This window comes from Dermacentor silvarum, chromosome 8 (genome assembly GCF_013339745.2).
Source record: "Dermacentor silvarum isolate Dsil-2018 chromosome 8, BIME_Dsil_1.4, whole genome shotgun sequence".
Classification (NCBI taxonomy): Eukaryota; Metazoa; Arthropoda; class Arachnida; order Ixodida; family Ixodidae; genus Dermacentor; species Dermacentor silvarum.
The window spans coordinates 125,782,254-125,802,292 of record NC_051161.1 but is presented as its reverse complement, the minus strand read 5'-3'; the positions used below and the strand labels follow the sequence as shown (position 1 = coordinate 125,802,292).

The following is a 20,039-nucleotide window of genomic DNA, read 5'->3' as shown; positions in this document are numbered from 1 at the left end:
TCAAATTGTTTTCTTTTCAGGTTGGCTGTTTTCCTGCTGTTTCGTGCGGTTGTGGCGCCGGAGTTTCACCGCTCTGTTGGTTTGCTGTACGTGTTTACACGAAACCTGGGATGCTGGCAATTGTGCTGCTCCTTGCTACCATGAATGGTTCACCACAGGTTCACCACCATGTCAGTTGTCCTTACCACAAGGTTGACGTTTGCCTGCCTTGATCCTCTGAAGAGAACTGCTATGTACGTGAAGGAACAAGACAGCCGCGCTTTACCAAAAGTCCGGCACCGCAACAGAAATTTGAGCAGTGCAGTGACGAAGTTGTTTCATAATACAGCGCCTCATGGTGCCAGGTGCTCGATCTTTGGTGCTTGGTGCTAGAGCAGTGTCTGACCTAAAGGTATGGGTGATATTTGACGTTCATAGCCCGCCGACAGGATGTCTGCGAGTTACCATCGTTGTTCAGCGAGAGTGCTGTGGTCGTGTGTGGAGTGTAATGGACCGCAGAGTGTTTGAACAGTGTTTGGAGAGAAGCGGAAGCGGGAACATGGCGCTACACTAAGGGGACGTGGAGTGCCAAAACAGTGTTGCCCTAGCAGTGCTCTTCAGTAGCGTAAGACAAAGGGGTCGTTGCCTCAAAAGACTTATCTTGTGAAGCGTCTAGAAGGCTTCGACAGAGTTCTTCAAAGGCTCCTGGTCCACCCAACGGGCTTGGTGAAAAAATCACGTGCCATTCCACTGCTGTGAAGGTGGATTACCAGCAAAGCAGTTGAGCACACGACATAGAGGTGACACAGAACTTAGATCAAAGGTATGAGCAAATTTTCTTTCTCTTGGTTGGTGGCGTCGGTAATTCCGAGGAAATACACACACACACACACTTTTATTTTGATCGGCGGTCTTGATCGGCGGCATACATTCGCGTGGAAAACGACTGCCATCTCGGGTAGCCGGAGAAAACTAGACGTGCGACAGGACCGCCCCACCGGGAGAGTGCAAGAAAACTAGACACGCAAACGCTTGGAACGACGATAAAGAGAGCGTTGTGCGAGCGAGCACATGGCGGACGCTGGTCGCACTGCGGCAAATCTTTGAGAAACATGCACTTATTATCTGAGAGCCCACTGATCTTGCAAATGGTGCCTGTTGATTACTAATCTACTGAAAATACATATCTAAGTGATGAGACGTATAAGCTTTTGCACAGAATGAACCGATTTACCATAAAATTCGGGATCTGAGTTTTTGCACACGCATATCTGTTGACGGACACGAAAAATGCATGGAACCCTAGCCAAAGATAGCTTCGTTGTTAGACATAGTCCGCGGATAGCATACGCTGCTGCGAACATCTCAGCTAAGTTTTGCAGTCGCGAGCGGTGCGTGAAACTCGCACGAAGAGCGCGAAGTCATCTTTCTCTCAAACGCTCTTTTTACAATAGAAGCCAGCTCTTCATTCTTTTCCCGGATGCTTTATTTCGTCATAAAGCATACGGGAAACGCGGCTGCTATTGGCCAATAGCTGACACGAATCAAGAAGGATGTTTCGATCTATTTGGACGAGTCCGCTTCTTCCTACAGTTTGCAGTTTGCAAATACCCGCGTCCGTGGCGGACGCGGGTATTTATTGACGAAGTTTAATAAACAGGTGGAAGTGAGGGAAAACATGCTTTCGAAATTCGATAATAATTGCGTACTTCCGGAAGACACCGACTATTGTCTGTTCCCGCTCGGCTGCGGCCGCCCGCGTAAGATATAAACTTTTGCCACCCTGCTTATCGGTGTCGTAGCGGTCGGGTCCCGGTAATTTCGACTAGCTGTGAACACTCAAATATCGTTGAACAACGCGAAACTTAAGGTCAGACCACACGCATGTTTTGCAGTGCGCGCGCACTCCCGGCCGCTACTAGTTAGACTCCTTGACAGACTTATTGACAGCGCTTCAAAATGCGCAAGTCGGATGTGACTGATATCCGCTGGTCAAGCTGGTGAAGGACGAAGCCGGTCATCAACTACGTTAGCACGGTCAGACTGGAGCATTAAGCGCGATTACACACTCAAGCTCTGTTGTGCACGAAGCAAATGCTGCGCATATGCACTACAGTTGCATGTAGCTGTGGTCTGCTACGTAGCGTAGATACCGTGGCGGACGCGGGGTGCCACGACGAGTCCACTGGCTAAGCGCAGTGCGGCTCGCTGTGGGCTACCGTGTTAGAGCGACCTAGGTCTCTCTAACCGCTTCTGGCTTACGTTTGGCTCGTCGTAGGCGCCAAAATAGTTAGTGGCGTCTACGTTAACGTCCAAAATCAAACTTGAATTGCGCTCCATGGTGACGTTCAGTAGGCGGAGTGTCGTGGGCGCGCCCTGCTCATTAGTATTGCAAGGCGAATGCCGTGTTTGATTGCCAATAACTCCACTTCTGCTGAACGCATTCAAGTACATTTTGCGGCAAATTATTTTTGAAATAGCGTATTTTAACTTCAAATGCATTTCTCCACTTCGATACAAAGTGGTTCAGGGCCCCTTTCAAGGAGAATGCGTTTCCGTCTGGTTGATAACGTGAGAACGTAGGTTCCAGTTGTAAGATTATGCATTTTGTCTTTGTGTGTGTGGCGTACAAGATGTGCCGCTGCTTCTTTCAGGCTGTCTCTTCATGAAGACTGTGTCTAAAAACAAGCAAATGCTTTGAAATTCTTATGTCGTGCATAGTTCCTCACTGAGCGTTGTCATTTTACTGGCACACGGAAGCAAGCTCCGATGGTAAATGGTGTTCCTCATATCAGCAACTTCTTTTATATATAAACTACGATTCAAGTGACCAAAAGCTCCTAGTGCGCAAAAAGTTTTAAAATTTCTCGAGAAGACTTGCCCACTTGGCGTTTTGCCATCAGTTCATATAAAATATCCGCGTTTGAGAAGGCACAACCCACGCTCTCTCGTTGGTGCGCCTACAAAAGACTGCGATGATAAAGTTTTCATATTCACTTTAGAAAGATTCAGAACCGTTTATTGTGTGAAGTTCTTCAACTGAAACTCGAATGATGGCCTTATGGTCTTTGTAGACACAGGGCAAATTTTGAATTGTTGGGGACACCACAGCAGCTTGGCAACACTATTGCATTTACATTGCTCGCTCATAGCTCCCTAGACGGCTGCAAGTTCACCCTTGTTGTTCGATTGATTTGTTTGATTGGTGCGATCTGCCTAGTCTTGTGAGGATCGATAGAAACGTACAATGACACCCCTTCGTGTAACTGCTCACAAAACAGGATGTTGTTTCGATTTCGCCTCTAAATCGATTGCCGCTCTCTAGCTGCCCATTGATTGGTGCAATTCTTTTTCTTAATTTTCTAGTGGTTAGGCCCTCTCGAGGATAAAGATAGTATTGTGCGAGAAAAGTAATACGCAAAACATCGTGGTCGTGGAAACCTGGCAAATAAATGGACGCACTGCAAGGTAGATGGTCACTGCAAGGTAGATGGTCACTGCAAGCTAGACGAATGAGTAGCACTGGGGACGTATTCTCAGAATCTCACCTTCGGCGATATCCCTTTTAGTGCACGATTATTGGCTGGTTGCGCCCAACTGGATGGCATGATTGGCTGGTTGAGCACAACATCACGCGAAGTAGTATGGCCGAAAGTGACCGTCCGAGAACACGTCCCCTTACGAACACGTCCCCTTTGAGAAATATTTACAGAGGCCGAAATTGGAAACAGTCACTCTAAGACTCGAAATATTTTGAACCATAGTTCTGCCACCATGAATTGTTAATAGTGCAGCATCACATTTCAGAAACTAGCTCTCCCGAGGCAATTAGAATTCCAATACTCAAAGTGTACTCACTGCGACGATGACGTGTTTTCGGCGACACATGTGGCTGACTTGTTAGGTCTTGGTGGAATAAAATTTGACAATAGCTAAATCCATGGCAATATTTTGTTTTTATCTGTGATGATAAAAATATACAATCAGAACGTTCCTTGCGACTTGGCCTTCTTGTTCTGAGAAAATATTGATGCTAGCATTGGTCGAAATGCAGATTATATCAAAAAATATATGAATTGTCTCATTTTGCTCCGGATGTCGAGGAAAAATGAGGATGGCCGAGGGGGCCCAAGATGAGACAACGCCAAACTATAATAAAATAATTACTTGCAAACGAGGCAATTAAACAAAGTCCCGTGGGACACCTAGCAGGTTTCACGGGCCCACTCGCTGCAACTTCTGCATTGAGTTCACACAGATCCTGGTGCTCTCTTGGAAGACAAATTCATAGAAACCAAGCATTGTCACTTTCTCTTGGTACAAATAGTGTGACTGGAAGAGGAATTTTTTATCTTCTTGCACAATGAATGGGATTTTCGCCATCTTTCGCCGGTCTTTGTTAGCCTTGTTTTTTGCACGTTCCGGGCTGGATCAAGGAACAAAGGGGGCGAGTGTACGAGAGGCAGGGGTGCTACGAACTGAAGGCAGGGCGGTACCTAAGTCAGCTGAATTAGTCTCGTTTTACCTTGCGCCGATAAGACGGACTAGAGTGTATAGCAGTTGCCGGAAGGCCGCCATTTACATTGGTGCCGAAGAACCGGGATTTGTAACCGGGACCCTGGAGGCGGCTACCAGTGAAATCCGAAAGAAGAGACCGACTAAAGTCGAAGCGGACGTCGCGGCGAGCACAGAACCCACGGATTATAAGGGAAGCAAGTGCTCTTCTGGCTAACGACTATGCAACTAGCGACTACCTCAACTACATGTATGAAAAGTCGAAAACAAACAATGACGAGGTCAAGAAGGTAAACGGCGAGGTTGAACAGCATATTCCAGACGAAGAGCCTGAGTTTGAGTGTCACACTATCTTGGAATATGAAGACAATGCGACGCTGATTTTTGGCGGGATTCTCAATGAGAAGGATCGAATGTTCCGGCCGTCGACGCTTCCGGGAGGAACGGTTACCCGTTAGACAGGACTGGAGACAAATTGGTGAAAGTACCTCGGGCGGCCTGTCACACGGCAATTTTGTATGTACTCGCGCGCTTCATTAACGCTCGGAAAAACACTTTTATGTACCACGTATTGGGCAACATAAAGCTATATCGGGAGTTTCTCACGTTGCTCTGGAATTTTGTCATTGACACTTTTCATCTAAGTTTAATGTTTGAAAAGTTGATCAATTATTTAAGACTAATTATCTAATTAAACCGAATGCAAAAAAATAATCTGAGCATCCAATCTGATAATCCAAGCGACGGCAAACAATATTACCTAGGTTCTGTCCAGCTACATGGCATTTGCATATTTTAATATCTTGGTGCATGATAGTTGAGACATCCTGTATATGTAATTGTACAAAATCATCGGCAACATGCACATACATAACACTGAAACGACGAAATTTTGAATAAACTAACCAACACACCTAACAAACAAAGTAAGGGAGGGAAAATGTCTTACCTTGGCTTATTGCAGAATGGCCGCTGCGAACCTTGTGTCTCTGTCTTTATCCGGAATACGGAGCACTTTGGTTCTGTCAGCTGAATCAGTTGGTCACCCCCGTCACAGAGCGTGAACATTACAGTGGACATCTGGTGGACACAACAAGTTCGCACACTGAGCAGTATTGGACTAGATATGTCCAATAACAAGGCTTTCATGCCGAGATCACCAGTTTGGCCAAAGGTCGACCACTAGTGTCCACATTACGAATCGCAGAGCTGCGTCCTTTTCTATATACCGACGGTGTTATACGAGTTGCAGGCCACTTATCGCTCTTGAATTCATCTCGACACGCGAAGCACCCTATCACACTTCTATCAGATCACCACTTTCCGACAATCTTGGCGAACAATGCTTATTTCTAAGTGTTGCATGGATGAGTATGACATACTCTTACGCTGGTCCGGGAACAATGCTGGATTTGCCAAGCCCGTACGCTGGCGAAATGGACGTTGAATAACAGCGTTCCAATGTGGGCCCATCAAGGTCTTAGACTGTTCCGTTGGCAAGTCTTTGAGTGTCACCTAGTAACCCATGCGAATTTGTAGGTGACTTCGTCAGGCCGCTCTGTGCACATAGACAAGCTGGACGCACAAAGTGTTACATTGCACTACTGACGTGCGCCAGTTTCAAAGCTGTGCACCTCGAGCTCACCTCTAAAATGACGTCGGAGGCTTTTGTACTGTGCCTATGGCGATTTGTAGCTCGAAGGGGATTGCCTAGTATGATCTAATCTAACAACGCAGGAACTTTTTAAGAGGTGCCCGCGGACATAACACGACTCCAGTCCATGGTCTCAGAAGAAGTGGTTGGTGGACGCTATAGTACTAACATACTTTCATGGAAGTTAATTGAGTCCCACTCCGCTCTGTGGGGAGAATGGTGGGAGTTCCTTGTGAATTCACTGAAATTCTACTGTGAAATGTCCTCGGAAAAGCTCGCCTTTGAGTTTGAGAAAATCACGACTGCATTGTCTGAGGCTAAATCAGTCATGAAATATATGCCTCTAACTTTCAAGGAAACATATGTGGAAGAACCTTGCATCTTATTACCTGCCGAAATTCTAGTTGTACGAACGTTGACCACGATTCCTTGCGAGACCATCGAAGTTGCCTACAATTCTAAAAGAGCAGATGCCATTCGTAGGCACACCTACAAACGTTCTTGATGAAAACGCTTTGTAAGCTGTGGCAAAAAGAATACCTATTGCAGCTACTATATGCTCACTTTGCACATTACGGATGAAGCGGATGACGTAAAAGTTAAGCCCACGCCCGAGGTTGCGGGATGGAATCCCGGCCGCGGCGGGCGTATTTCGATGGGGACGAAATGCAAAAACACGTGTGTATATTGCATGGGGTGCACGTTAAAGCGTGCATGGGTGCACGCTGGTCAAAATTAACCCGGAGCCTCCACTACGGCGTGCCTTATAATCATATTGTGGTTTTGGAACGTAAAACCCCATTATTTCATTTTTATTAAAAGTTAAGCCTCAAGGTTAATTGGGGCTTGGCAATCAATTACGTATGCAAACACTCTTGACCGTTAAGGGTTGTGTCTTACGAGCAGTATAGCGGTAAATTTTGTACTGTTTGATTATTGTTCAGCCGCCAACGCTGCTGGTGCCAAAGATCCTGCGGCAGTAGGCCTGATTTGGACATCACTTATTTCCGGCTCGTGGAATGGTTTCCAGTGCATTCAGTACAAAAGAACATTGTCCTCGAGACCGATCTTCTCTACTCCGTGGGAACTGTTGCTGGTGGTGCGATTTCATTTAGTCACCACCCAATCGTGTTCGGTTCAACTGCGATGTAAAAAAAAAGATCAATACAAATTTGTTATTGCACGGAAATCGCTCAAATTTCGTATGCTTAGTGTGAGAAGCGTACTGTTTAACATGCAAGACATAATTCTAACCCGAAAATTGGATGGCAGTGCCCAGGCTAGAACTGAAATGCAGGCGGGTGATATTTTCTATCGGACATTAAGAGAAAGAAGTGAATAAGGGCTAAGGACGCAAAGCGTAGAGGAGGTAATCGGCCTACTTTGAGTAAGAGAATGAGCGCGCAGTGTCGAAATACAAATGAGAGTGGCATAATGTTAGTCGGCGATTTCGGGGAATACGAACTTTTGAGGTGGAGTCGGCTGATCGAGGACGGGAGTAACAGCAGATCGCTGGGGTATGCCTGCGCCAACGTGTCCTTAAAGCTAGACTCCGATGGTTAGTAGTAAATTTAAAAGGACTGAAGGAGAAAGAAGCGTCACCTGCAGGCATCAAGTACTAAGCACAAGAAGACGCAATAATTCATGACATGTGGGGGCCATCATGTTTCATAATGGCTGAAGCCATAATAACTCCTTGTGTAAGGACCATCAGGCTCCGTACGCAATAACAATATCTGCTATAACGACTCGAGGAAATGCGTCTATGCAGAAACCGGGTGAGAGAGAGATTGAGACAGAGTTTAATAGAAGCTGCTTTTGTAAGCCCTGCCACATGCACGGCTTGCTGCTTCAGATGAGTGTGAATTGACATCAAGAGGACAGGAAAGAAAAGATAATAAAGAACCAGGAATAATAAAAGTGAACCCGTACTACGGGATTTTGATTGCTTGACTATCTCTATACCACGGCCATAGGAAGTCATTATAGTTTGTACTTCTTGTAGATCAAGTGTAAACTTTGATCTTAGCACGGGGTGGTGGCGACTGTGACACAACACGTGCTCAATTTCATCAGGTAGCTTGAACTCGGTGCACAGCAGCCAAGTAGGTTTCTGGAGTCAAAAAAAAAAAAAAGTCACAGGCCTGCTCGGCACACGCAGCACAGTTAAGCTGGTTGAGCGGCGCAAGAGTAGCTCTAATTTCGGCACCACACACAACAAGGTAACAAGGTCTTCGCGGCAAAGTGTCTTCGCCTCGATTTTGACGAGAACGATCTGAACTGTCCGCCCGGCGTCGGCGTCGACGGCGAGCTGCGGCACAGCAGTCTGCTGAGCCCGATGATGCCTGTTTGTAGCCGCGCACGTTGCTCTACGATTCGCTTCTTCAGCAGCGGTTCGTACCTTGCGAGGAGACGCCATAACGTGTACCGAAGAGGTACCCAGAATATGTGGCGCACATCTAACATCGGTATAGCGTTGATTGCGCGCCTCGTCGGAATCGCATCTCGTCGCACGCGGCGGCTGCAGGCACGTTAACTAGATGGGGCCACCATACTGCGCCTGCGCGCCGGCCTATATAGGGCACGCATGAAGGGTATTTTTCTTGTCCCTGATAGCAAGCGCTTGCGTGGCTCAGTGGTAAAGTATCCGAGTCCCACGCAGTGGGCCTGGGTTTGATCCCGGCGGAGAGCGGGTACTTCTTTTAGCATTTCCGGCGATAGCGGTTACGGGGCCGGGGGCGGCGGCGGCATCATCGCGACCAGAAACGGCTATTGGAATGAGCGCATAACAGCTTACGCTGTAAAAAAAGTACGATAAACAATTTAAAACAGCATATGCAACTACGCCACGAAATAAACGCTCTACACAAGCAAGCGACGCGTCAAAGTCACATGGTCATTTTTCAATTGTTTCATAGGCATCGTGATGGTGTAGGAAGTGGCAAGTCAGAGGCGCTTGCAAAGGAGACAGCCACTGCAATTTACAACTGAGATTCCACTTTCCTGTGAGGACATCAAAACTCTTGCATAGCACATAAGGTGAGAATGCAAGTGGCATCTTGAACTGACCATAGTCGTAATTACACCACTCTTTCCGGCATTTACCCGCAGTGCGCCTACAGCATTTCCACGGGAATGGACAAGGGAGTCATCCCTCGGTTAAGTTTATGTGGCATACGCTAGTGTGTTCTTTATGTAGAGTCTGTCTGTCTGTCTGTCTGTCTGTCTGTCTGTCTGTCTGTCTGTCTGTCTGTCTGTCTGTCTGTCTGTCTGTCTGTCTGTCTGTCTGTCTGTCTGTCTGTCTGTCCGTCCGTCCGTCCGTCCGTCCGTCTGTCTGTCTGTCTGTCCATCCGTCCGTCCGTCCGTCCGTCCGTCCGTCCGTCCGCCCGTCCGCCCTCTTACGCCAAAACGGCAGCCCGAGTTGTCTACAAGCTAGTGTAACTATGGATGTGCTCGTGGTCACTAAGAAGTCGGGGTGGTTCCATCCTCGTCATTCCAGCTTTGTGATTTCACTCTCGTCAGATCGTTGTCGTCACGCTTTCTACGTTAAACCAGTGGCTCAAGTTGTCTAACTTGGGCCACTATGTATGTGCTCGTGGTCGAGATGCCGTCGTGGTCGTTGCGTAGTCCTCATTCAGGTTTGTCATCCGACTCTCGTCATGCCACTCTCCTCGTGCCATCGTCGCCATACAGTCGCTTTGAATTCCATTTCACACCACAGTCGTGATGCCTTCGTGTGTGTTCATCGTCATCACTCCACCTTCGACATCCCATTGTCGTCATGCTGTCGTCCTCACTCCTTGTTCGTTCTCCTATTGTAACCATGTTGTCGTCATTCAATCATGATTAGGCCGCCGTTGTCAAGCCATCATCGTCATTAGGTCGTCGTCAGACAGACGCTATCATGCATCCGTTTTTCATACCATCGTCGTCATGTCATTACAGCGCCTTCTAGCGGTTGTTGTCATACCGTAGTCGTCAGGCCTTCGTTGTCATGCACTCGTTGTCTTCTCATTGACCTCATGTCATTATCGTCGTCACGCTGTGGTCGTTATACCATAACCATTATTTGTTCGACATCTCATTGTCGCTGTGGTGGTCGTCCTTATAGCGCTTTGTCGTTCCATTGACGTCCTTTTTTCTTTCTTCATCGTTCTACTGTCGTCATGCAGTCTTCGTTATGATGCCATGCTCTTGGGTGACTTTGGCAAGCGAGTGTCACAGCAAAGTGCGACGGTATCGGAGTATGTCGCTTATAGCTAAAGCTACAAAAGTAGTCGAACTATCATTAAGCATGGTAAAGAAACGTGACTTCAGGAATAGGGTGTGTCGCTAGATTTCTCGAATGCTAATCGGATTACAGTCTGCCGAGTTCTGCCGTATTTTTGGGCGTTAACGCACCGTTGTGGTTCCATTGCCTGCTCCTCGATTGCATTTCCATGTCATATTCATAAATCGAAGCAGTTACGTACCAACTACTGCTCGAGTGGGGGGGGGGGGGGACGAACAGCAAACCATCTGACTCTCTCTCTTCACACACACACACACATACACACACATACGCATATATATATATATATATATATGAAATACTAGTAGTACAATAAGTGAGAAAGCCTGGAATTGCATCTGTCAGTCGCTTTTATATTCCACAGACATAGACCTATTTATCAATCACACATGGTGAACGAAGGGGCCCCGAAAAAAGTAATTTGAATTTTATTTTATTTCTTGACCCTACATAAAATCTATATATGAAACGTAATTTGAATTTTATTTTATTCTTGACCCTACATAAAATCTATAATGATGATCAGGTATAAAATTCAGTGAGGGTCTATAAGCCCTGGATCCATCAGTAGCCGGCACGCAGCGCACGTAAAAAATGCATATTTGTTACGGACACTTTCGCAAATGAAACAAATAATTGTACTTGGTGTAATATATCGCTAGAGACGGTAATAGCATTGTCGAGATTTTGCACAACGAAGTACAATCGACATAAATGACTCGGAATATTCACAAGAAAACAGAAGACAGCAGATGTGCGCGACCTTGGAGAATTACAACCAAATTTACAGCGAAGCTGTCCCTTTTGAGCCATTACAATAGAAGTTTCAGTTTCTTGTAAGTATATCACATAGTTGAAAAGATTAACCTTATATGACTGTTGCGTTTGAAACCTTGCCCGCATGTAATCCTTTGGAGCACTTCTGGTAGGAAATGTTTAAAAAGCGAGAAAGAGAATCCTGCTTTGATGAGATACTGGAGATGTTAGCCTGGTTAAAAAGAGAGTAATTCATTAACACACCTGTTACTACGCCATAAAATTTACCATGGCGTACTCCCTCTCTCCCAACTCTTCTCCGGCCCTTCCCTGTCCACTCAAATTTCGCGCTAAATTTGATATCGGTTGAGTGCACAGCTCGCCCAGGGCAGCGGGATAAATTCTGCTTTGTTCGTAAAACACATTCATAAAGATCCCTCCCGATCGCTTGCTTGCATAATTTACTGCAAATATCATGATTATTGACATAGTACATTAGTGACATTATTGAAATACCCTGTGTTTGAACTTACATAATGCCCATACCGCGCCCTTTACTTTCGTGAAATATAAAGAGTGTCTTGTTCGTTCACCGAGGCCATCGCTGAAACCAACTAGGAACACTTTATGACGCATGGATAATAGGGGGAAAAACGACGGCGCAGTAATTATTTGCAAAGCTTATAACTAGACCAGGAACGTAAAACTTTTGCCGCACATTGCACTTACCATGACCCCCTTCGAGTTTCCACAAATTATAAATCTGTTATAATCAACACCTAACAGCTATGCCAGAACACTGGGAAGCATAAGCCTGAAAGCGGCCAGACCACAGGCCCTAACACTTAAGTAAGAATTTTTTTACGGGCTGTGTTTGATCCAACTTCATTTAACTTCGCTCAGAGTTTTCATAGCGTACCACCAATTAGCGCTAAATTTTGTCTTGGAGGCGTTTATAGTTCTATAAGGGCAGTGGGCTCAATTCTGCCCCGTTTGTTAGACAGGATGATAACACTCCATAGTACTTGCATACGTAATTTATTGCGAAAGTCCCAATTATCTATCTATTTTGAACTTTACTTACACATCAAACATTACCTGCTCCTAAAAGTCACAATTCATACAGAAGCTGCTTCTTTTAGTTAAGTGATGACCCCAGCCGAACCCAATTATATCAAGCATGAAAAAGTAAAAAAAGAATGAGGGTTCAATAATTATTTGTAACGCTTCTAAATAAGCCAGAAACGTGAAAATTTCGCAACACACTGTGTTTAAAATGCGGCCTATTCCGTGAAAGTGTAAAATATCTGAAACGCAGAGTTCTCTTGGGACATTGGAAAACCTAGCTAATAACAGCAGCGTGATACTTTGAAATACTTGCTTACAGGTTTTTTAAAGCTGTATTTCATCAACACGCATTTACCATTGCAAATAAACTGAGCGTATTTTCCCCCATATGTTCGCAAAATATGACCTCAGTTGTAGTTGTAACTATGACAACGCAGCCGTCTATTCTGCCGGAAAAGGCGAACTTAAGTAGCCATCGCCTTAGCCATCCGGGCAAATCGGTGGACGCATATTTACAGCGACTCTAGAATAGCCATACGCAACTTTACTAACGGATATGTGACACGGACAGCAACCAGGTCACTAGACAAGGTCAACAGTGAAAGGATCGAAATCCGCTGGTTTCTTGCACATCTTCGGGTGGTGGACGGAACTCAGGAGAAACCTCAATGAGGTGGCGAATGAAGCAGCACGAGGACTTTCTAGCCGTGATCGTCAAGACCGAGCAACTTACACTTCACCCCGGGAACACAGGGATCGATGATTAACATATAACGAAATCACGAAGACTAATTATTTAAGCAGACGGGAAAACCCATTGCCACACGGTAAGCTTTGCAGAGCCCAAGCGGTCACATTACGTTTGCTACAGACGAGGACATAACCAAGTCCAGATTTTATTAACAGGACCTATCCGGAGAGGGAAATTCAAACCAAGTGTAACAAGTGCAATGGCATCATTACTCTTGACCACATGCTTTCGCAGTGCCCCGCGGTCTTCACAGACTGTGACAAGGAACAAGAATGGTGGCGGCAAATGCTACATAGTGAATCACTCTCTGAGCAATTACGGGCAGTCCAGAAGGCCCGCGATGTGGCTGAAGGGCTCGGCCTGACAGTCTCAACGTGGGAGCGGCCCGCGTCAAGCCAGGGTTGACCTTCAGGACTCAATAAAGTTCTTCATACCATACCATACCTCCTCATTTGGAGCATTGCCTACATATTGCCCATACTTTGCCCCTAATTTTCCACAGATATAAACAAGATGCCTTGTTTAGCTCACCGAGGACACCGGAGAAACAAACTATGCATCTCGTATGATGCACGAAAACACATGGAAAAACACGGGTTTATTATTAATCTGCCACACTTGCATTGAAGCAGGAAAATGAAAGTTTCGCAACGCATTGCGCTTAACATGTTCCCTATATTTACGGAGTTTCAAGTCTGCATCTCGTACAATTGTTCCATGAGTGTGGGAAACATTTCGACTAGCGGTAATATGACACTGGGACAGTTCAATGAGTAGCTTTCTAAAAACGCTGTGACTAACATGCACAGATTAAACATATATCGCTCGTCACTCAGAGGATTGCTTCGTGCTTCAAATAAACACCGTGCCACGCATAATTTACCGAGGATACCGGGGGGACACAACGCATAAAAATTGGGAGAAAGCGAAGTATTCAGCAACTCTTTTTCGTGCACATAAGCAACCTACACATGTGAAGCTTCTGGTACACGTCACCAAAAAGTGGCCTTCATTTCTTAAAAATATGAAATGTCTGCTGTTCTTGCTCCTGCCGGGAAACGAGTAATAGTGTAGGTCTTATTTAGAAATGGCCTGAAAATGAAATCGATAGGTCAGAAGTGACACATGCCTTTCAGTGTTCTATTGGTATTGAAAAGGCTCTGCACGTTCGACCAAGGTCATTTTCACGAAAATATCTACGATTAGTCGCGATTACGCATTGAAATTCGACAGTTGGACCTGTAAGGGGTTTAATTAGGTTTGTGATGGTGATAAGACACGGAGACTGCAACGCTATGTAGACTATCTCTTCACGGAGACTGAGTATTCCAGCGTTTGATAATCGAACGATTTTATGCCGTAAAAGGCACACCAGTAGTTGGGCACAGCTGATTATAATACTTTATCAGGACCTCTCCATCAACTCGCCCACAGGTTAAATATAGCATGCCGATTGTGTTTTCAAATACGGTTATAGGCGGTACCAAAAAGCTGGGAATGGGGCAAGTAGCGCAAGCGGAAATTCGTTAGGGCGGGAACTGTCCAGTGCCAGGCCTTCTCCGCAATGCGAGCATGTGCATGGCAAATCCTGCGCGTCGCCCGCTACAGCGCGTCACGAGAAGGCACAAAAAACAATCCTTGCTGCCCAAGCACGGGATACGTATATAGTAAGGAAACGCATTACGTACGTGGCCACTCTATTACGAAAGAAAACTTAGCATCAGCTGCAGCTTTGTCGAGCTTTCCAGCGTGCAGCCGAAAATGCCCGCTTTGAGAGTGAGGGGGGGGGGGGAGAAAGTATGCCATTATCCCCCCAAAGTATCCCCCCTCCGCCATCGGTAGATACGCCTGTGAATGGTCACTCGTTTGTCGTCGTCTCAATAGCCGTAAGCGCGCTATGAAGTGATTGTTGGGAGGAGCCGCACATTATGCGTGTTTAGTGCGCGCCCGAGAGAGCGCTGCCTGGTGGCGCGACATGACGTGACCGATGAGCGTCAAATGAGAAGCTATGAGAGGGAGCCTGTGACTAGCGGGGGAGGAGCGCGAGACGGCAGCTGTTACTGTAGGGCTCCGGGCCGTATATAGTAGCGAGGCACGCCTTTAGGAGTTTAATTTGATCTTTTGGTTAGTCTTCCTTGCGCTGTTGAGACCAGCCAACTGATACGCCTTGACTCTTTCGCTGCTTCGGCTGGCCGAGCCTACTTACTCGAACTCGTCACCAGTCTAAGGAATTGTAGCAAAACACCACAAGGGAATCTTAGAGAGGAGGCTTCCTATAGTGGGGCCCTCTGTATTCGCAGCCTGCACACCTTCAGTGCTTGAAGACATCGCGGCGACAAATATAAAGAGGTATTACACACAGGATGGCAAGTAAGTAAAGAGAATAGAGACGATCATTCATCCCGTGCTATGAGTTCGCGAATGTTCTTTTTGAAGAAAAGCTCGTCCAGCTTTTCTGCATTCCTTACAACAGCGATGCATTTCCGAGCGACATCCATACACTAGAAAGCGGCATTGCCCTATTTCATTGATACATCGCATAGAACAGATTCCCGACATTTTTTGACGTTCTAAAGAGACCGCAGGTCAGTCAAAATGTACCTTATCCTTAAAGTGCTCGGAAAACGTTTTGAAAAATACTATTTGTCTTCTCATTGTCTCCAAACCCTATAGAATCGTGTCTTGGCGGGAAAGCGTGTTGTTTTTTTTTTCTTTTCGCGGTGGAGGCATGCTTTATCCGCAGCTGTTAGCTGGTAGACAAGATGGTTGCAGCGCGGGAGGCCGAGCGGTGAGCAGCCGGAATGCCGCCTGCCATTGATTGCGTTTAGCGGACAAAGAAACTTGCAGTAACATGACGATTATTCGCCTTCTGTGAAACTTTTGTGCGGTACGTGCTGAATTTGTTGTTGCTAGTTATTGTTAGCAGATATTTGGAACCAGTTGCCAGAGATGCAGTTACTCGTGGTTACAGCGTACATTATGAAAAGTGGCGGGAACAGTCGCATACATGCCCTACGTATGTGCAGCGTTGATGTGAGCGTTCATTTCAGGCGTCTATTTAAGCATTGTATGGTGAATACCTGGAACATAAATAAGTTCTGAAGGCTGTTAATGTAGGTAATTTTGCGTTGTGAGCCAGTTTTTGAAGTGGCATTCACGGGCGCCTTGTTGTAAGATCGCTGACAGGCGCTGAGTTACTCTGACGCCTTCTCACATCTGTGGAAGAACAAGTTATTTCCAAACCTATAAGGAGGGGAAACAGGCGTAACAAGCTTTTGTGACGAGCTTCTTAATGCGATTAGCTTGTAACTGGCTGTGGGCTTGCTTTTTGTTTCTGACTTTGAATTAAGAATGATGTGTTAAATGCCCTTTAGATGATATTGTTCACATACGAGAGGCATGTAACTCGCGTTAAAAACTCGTAGATCCCTAAATACTTTCACTTTGCGTTTAAGTATTTCAGGCATGTGTTAGCTCGTGTGTACATGTAGTTTCATCTATATATTTATTAGACTATGAATTTTTTTGAAAGGTATAGAACAACATGCGATATGGTGTGCTAACAATATATTCATGCGTGATACTTCCAAGCTCAGACAAAACTCAATTGACAATAGCAGGGGTTTGCAAATAGTGATTTTCGAGACCGAATCGAGTACGAATCGAATAATTCCAGAAGCGAATTCAATCTAATTAAATATAGAATATTTTTCCGAATGATGAACAGTCGTTATCACAAATAATATAAAACGACGTTCACAGTATTGTATCCTTAAAAGGCCCCTCACCAGGTCTCGCCATTTCGAGCTGACAAGCGCAGTCTATACAGTGCGCGCTAACGATTGTGTCTGCTAAGAATTATATCCCGACGCCCCGCGGAAAGAACTTAAATTTCAAACCAAACGCCGTTTGACCGTCTCCTCGCGGCCGCCGCGCTCCTGCAGCCGGAGAGTCAACGGCAATTTATTTTTAAATAAAATAACATATCATATCCCGTCTGCCGTGAAAAGGCAGGTACACTACGCGCTTATTCATTCCCGGTCGTGTTACTGTTTTTTAGTGTGTTCAACAAAGACTAAGACTAACCTAGACTCTTTTTTTTCTATGCCAAAGCGAGCGGTGCGTCCAATCGGAAATTTAGAACTTTCGGAAGGAACTACACCCTTTCTACATCTAATAAGGTGCTCCCTATTCATATAAATTGTATAAATATAAACTGGCCTTAGAAATCTTGCACCACCACGGAACAGCTGCAACATTTCAAACAAAATATCAAGCGAAAGCTGTCCGTACCACCTACGAAAAATTAAATACCCAGGCAACGTTCCCCAACAAAATATACGATCAAGAACTAAGTTTTATGATAGCAGATCTACTAAACGAATATGCGGAAATAGTTGAAGCACTCGATGCAGCTACCTCGGTACAGACACTCAGAAAAAAAGCTCAGGAACTTTTTATTAATACAAACTCAATATAGTAACGGATTGATTTAGTTGGTTTCCGTTTACTCTGCGAGTCTCTGCTTTCATTGTGAAAGTCTGAGATATGTTCTGTACCAGGACGACCGCTCCTTCGAATATTCTGCAACTGTATAAGCAGTTTTCATATGAGTTTGATGTCCAAATTTTTATTGATGTATAAATTTTAGCATGGTTCAGATTGCCGCATCCTATTTTGTATTATTTTTTTCCCTTGTATTACGTGGTTGTGTGACCACAGCTGCCAAGCGTGGCGCGGCCCAGTCAGGCACGTTCACTGCCTTTTGTCGCGTCTCCCGAGGCATTTCTGTAAGTAGGAATGTCTTGAATAAATGAATAAAGAAAAGAACTGCGCAAGTCTGCCTATGTACATGGCCGTGCTGTGACGTGACTACGGAATACCATAGACAGGAGCGCCGACTCCGCCGCAGTGCAACGCATTCGCTCGGGACAAATCGTGAAACGCGGGCGCCAGGCATCTAGTGCCCTTCTTTGTTCTCTCCCTCCGCTCCACTTCCAAGCGTTCGTAAATGCTTTCTCCTCTCCTTCCGAGCTCGGCCGACTACTCTTCAGCTTGGTTCTCATGATGCGATTTTCATCGCCCCGGAAATGCGATTTCCGTCGCATGAGACAGAAATCGCAGTCGCAGTGCCCCCCTCCCCTTTTCGACAGCGACCAACCGGTTGGTCGGCGGACGATTTTCCGTAGAAATTTTATGGTTTGTTTCGAGAAAACGTGTCTGACTCAAGTGCAATGCATGGAGCCGTGGATACAGCGTCGTCAATTTGTTTTCGAATATTTCATGCATCGTAAGTGTTATCGCTTCTCTGATGGAGAATCTTTTCTTTTTTTTCCTACCACTGAAACCAAACATAAAGTATGTTGCGGACTTTTTATCCCTACTGCACCTGTATTAAACCTTGCTTTCAACGGTAATTACAGTTACATAGCATTGTGTACTTGCTATAGTAGCACGGTGACAACGCACCCTCCCGCACCGTCATGTAAAACTCGTGCAACAACGCGAAAAACAGGTAAACAGCCTGTTCTTATGTAGATGAAACAGTAGAAGAGGACACGTTAACGAAAAGCAAATAAAAACTGTGCAGTGAAGTCAGCCAGTTGCCTCCTTTCCTGTTAATGATTGCATGCTTTAAGTATAGACTGTTCTTGCACGTCGACAGCTAATCAAGTGTGCAGAATTATCTATGCCTAACATGTTTCTAATACGCTTGTGATCATATTTATTAGTTTGTAAACCAATATAACGATATCCTCTGTCATTACTACCTTTATAAGTAATGAAGTACCATGCTACCTGCAAGAACAATTTCACCCTGGTATTTGAAAAGAAATTTCCACATTTAAAATACACACAATTGCAGTTTATTCAATAAAGGCCACAAACAGCTTTCTTGCAATGGCACACTCACTTATTTGAAATTTTTACCTACACCCAGGCAAAAAAAAAAAAAAAAACACAAATCTGTCGACAACGAAATTGTTCTTCAATTTATTCACCGGCCACTCTGGCTATGGAATTCTGCGGCTAACATAAGGTGAATGGTTGAATTTCCAGCTGTGGCAGTCTCATTTAGATGGGAGTCACAGGTAGCAAAAAAAAAAGCTCTTGCACTTCGATTAAGTTCATCGTCATTTACCGAACCTTTAAGCTTCCGAAGGGTATTGCATAATGGGAGGGGGGGGGGAGACTGGTATATGCAAAATCTCACAAGCAATACTAACGCTAACGGAAAGCAAATGGCAGAATTGTAAAACAAGCATCTTTCCGATACTTCGAATGGGGAAAACATTCGTTGCGTCAATATGTATTGCTCAACAGCACTGCACAAATAGGCCTGATCAGACATAGTAAGTACTCTATCAGTTAGCTGGTTCTACAGATCTATAAGTGTCAAAAGACCTTAATGATCATACTACAGTCATGCCGACACAAGAAAGAAGCCTTTTTCAAGAGTTGTCCCTTTTGGCAGATATGAGTGGGCGGTAAGCAGCAGGAACTTTATTAGAGGGCAGCGTGTAATACCGGTTCTGAATGAACGAAGAGAGTACCTATCAGCAAAACTTTGTAGAGAGAGCCTTTTTTTTACAGGAGACGCTGCCTTGCCCGATGTAAAAGGTAATAATAAAATGGTATCCATCGTGGAGGCTTCGTGGTTATGGCGTTGCGCTGCTAAGCCCGAAATCGCGGGATGTCTTAATGCCCGGCCGCCGCGGCCACATTTTAATGAGGGCAAACTGCAGAAGCACCCTTGCACTGAGCATTGAGTGCGCATCAAAAAACCCCAGGTTGTCAAAATTAATCCAGAGTCCCTTACTATGGCGTGCCTCCTAATGAAAGTGTGGTTCAGCGACGTGAAACCCCAGAATTGAAATTAAGTTTGATTGAAAAATAAGACGAGCTGCTTGGTTATTTAAAGCTCCCAAACAATTTGTCAGGGAAATTTCATTAAAAATTTCTATTATGGATATATTCAAACTCTGAGCTAATTAAAATTTTGTAAGCTACTCATTTACTGCCGC

General features: G+C 45.3%; 1 protein-coding gene across 2 annotated transcripts in view; it reads left to right on the top strand.

Moving 5' to 3' along the window:
- Positions 1–20,039, top strand: part of LOC119462392 (membrane metallo-endopeptidase-like 1) — a 258,366-nt gene that overhangs the window by 18,315 nt on the left and 220,012 nt on the right. For both annotated transcript variants that reach the window (XM_049671870.1, XM_049671869.1), the window contains exon 2: positions 21–802. The gene's annotated coding sequence lies outside the window, so the exon portion shown is untranslated. The remainder of the gene's footprint in view (positions 1–20; positions 803–20,039) is intronic.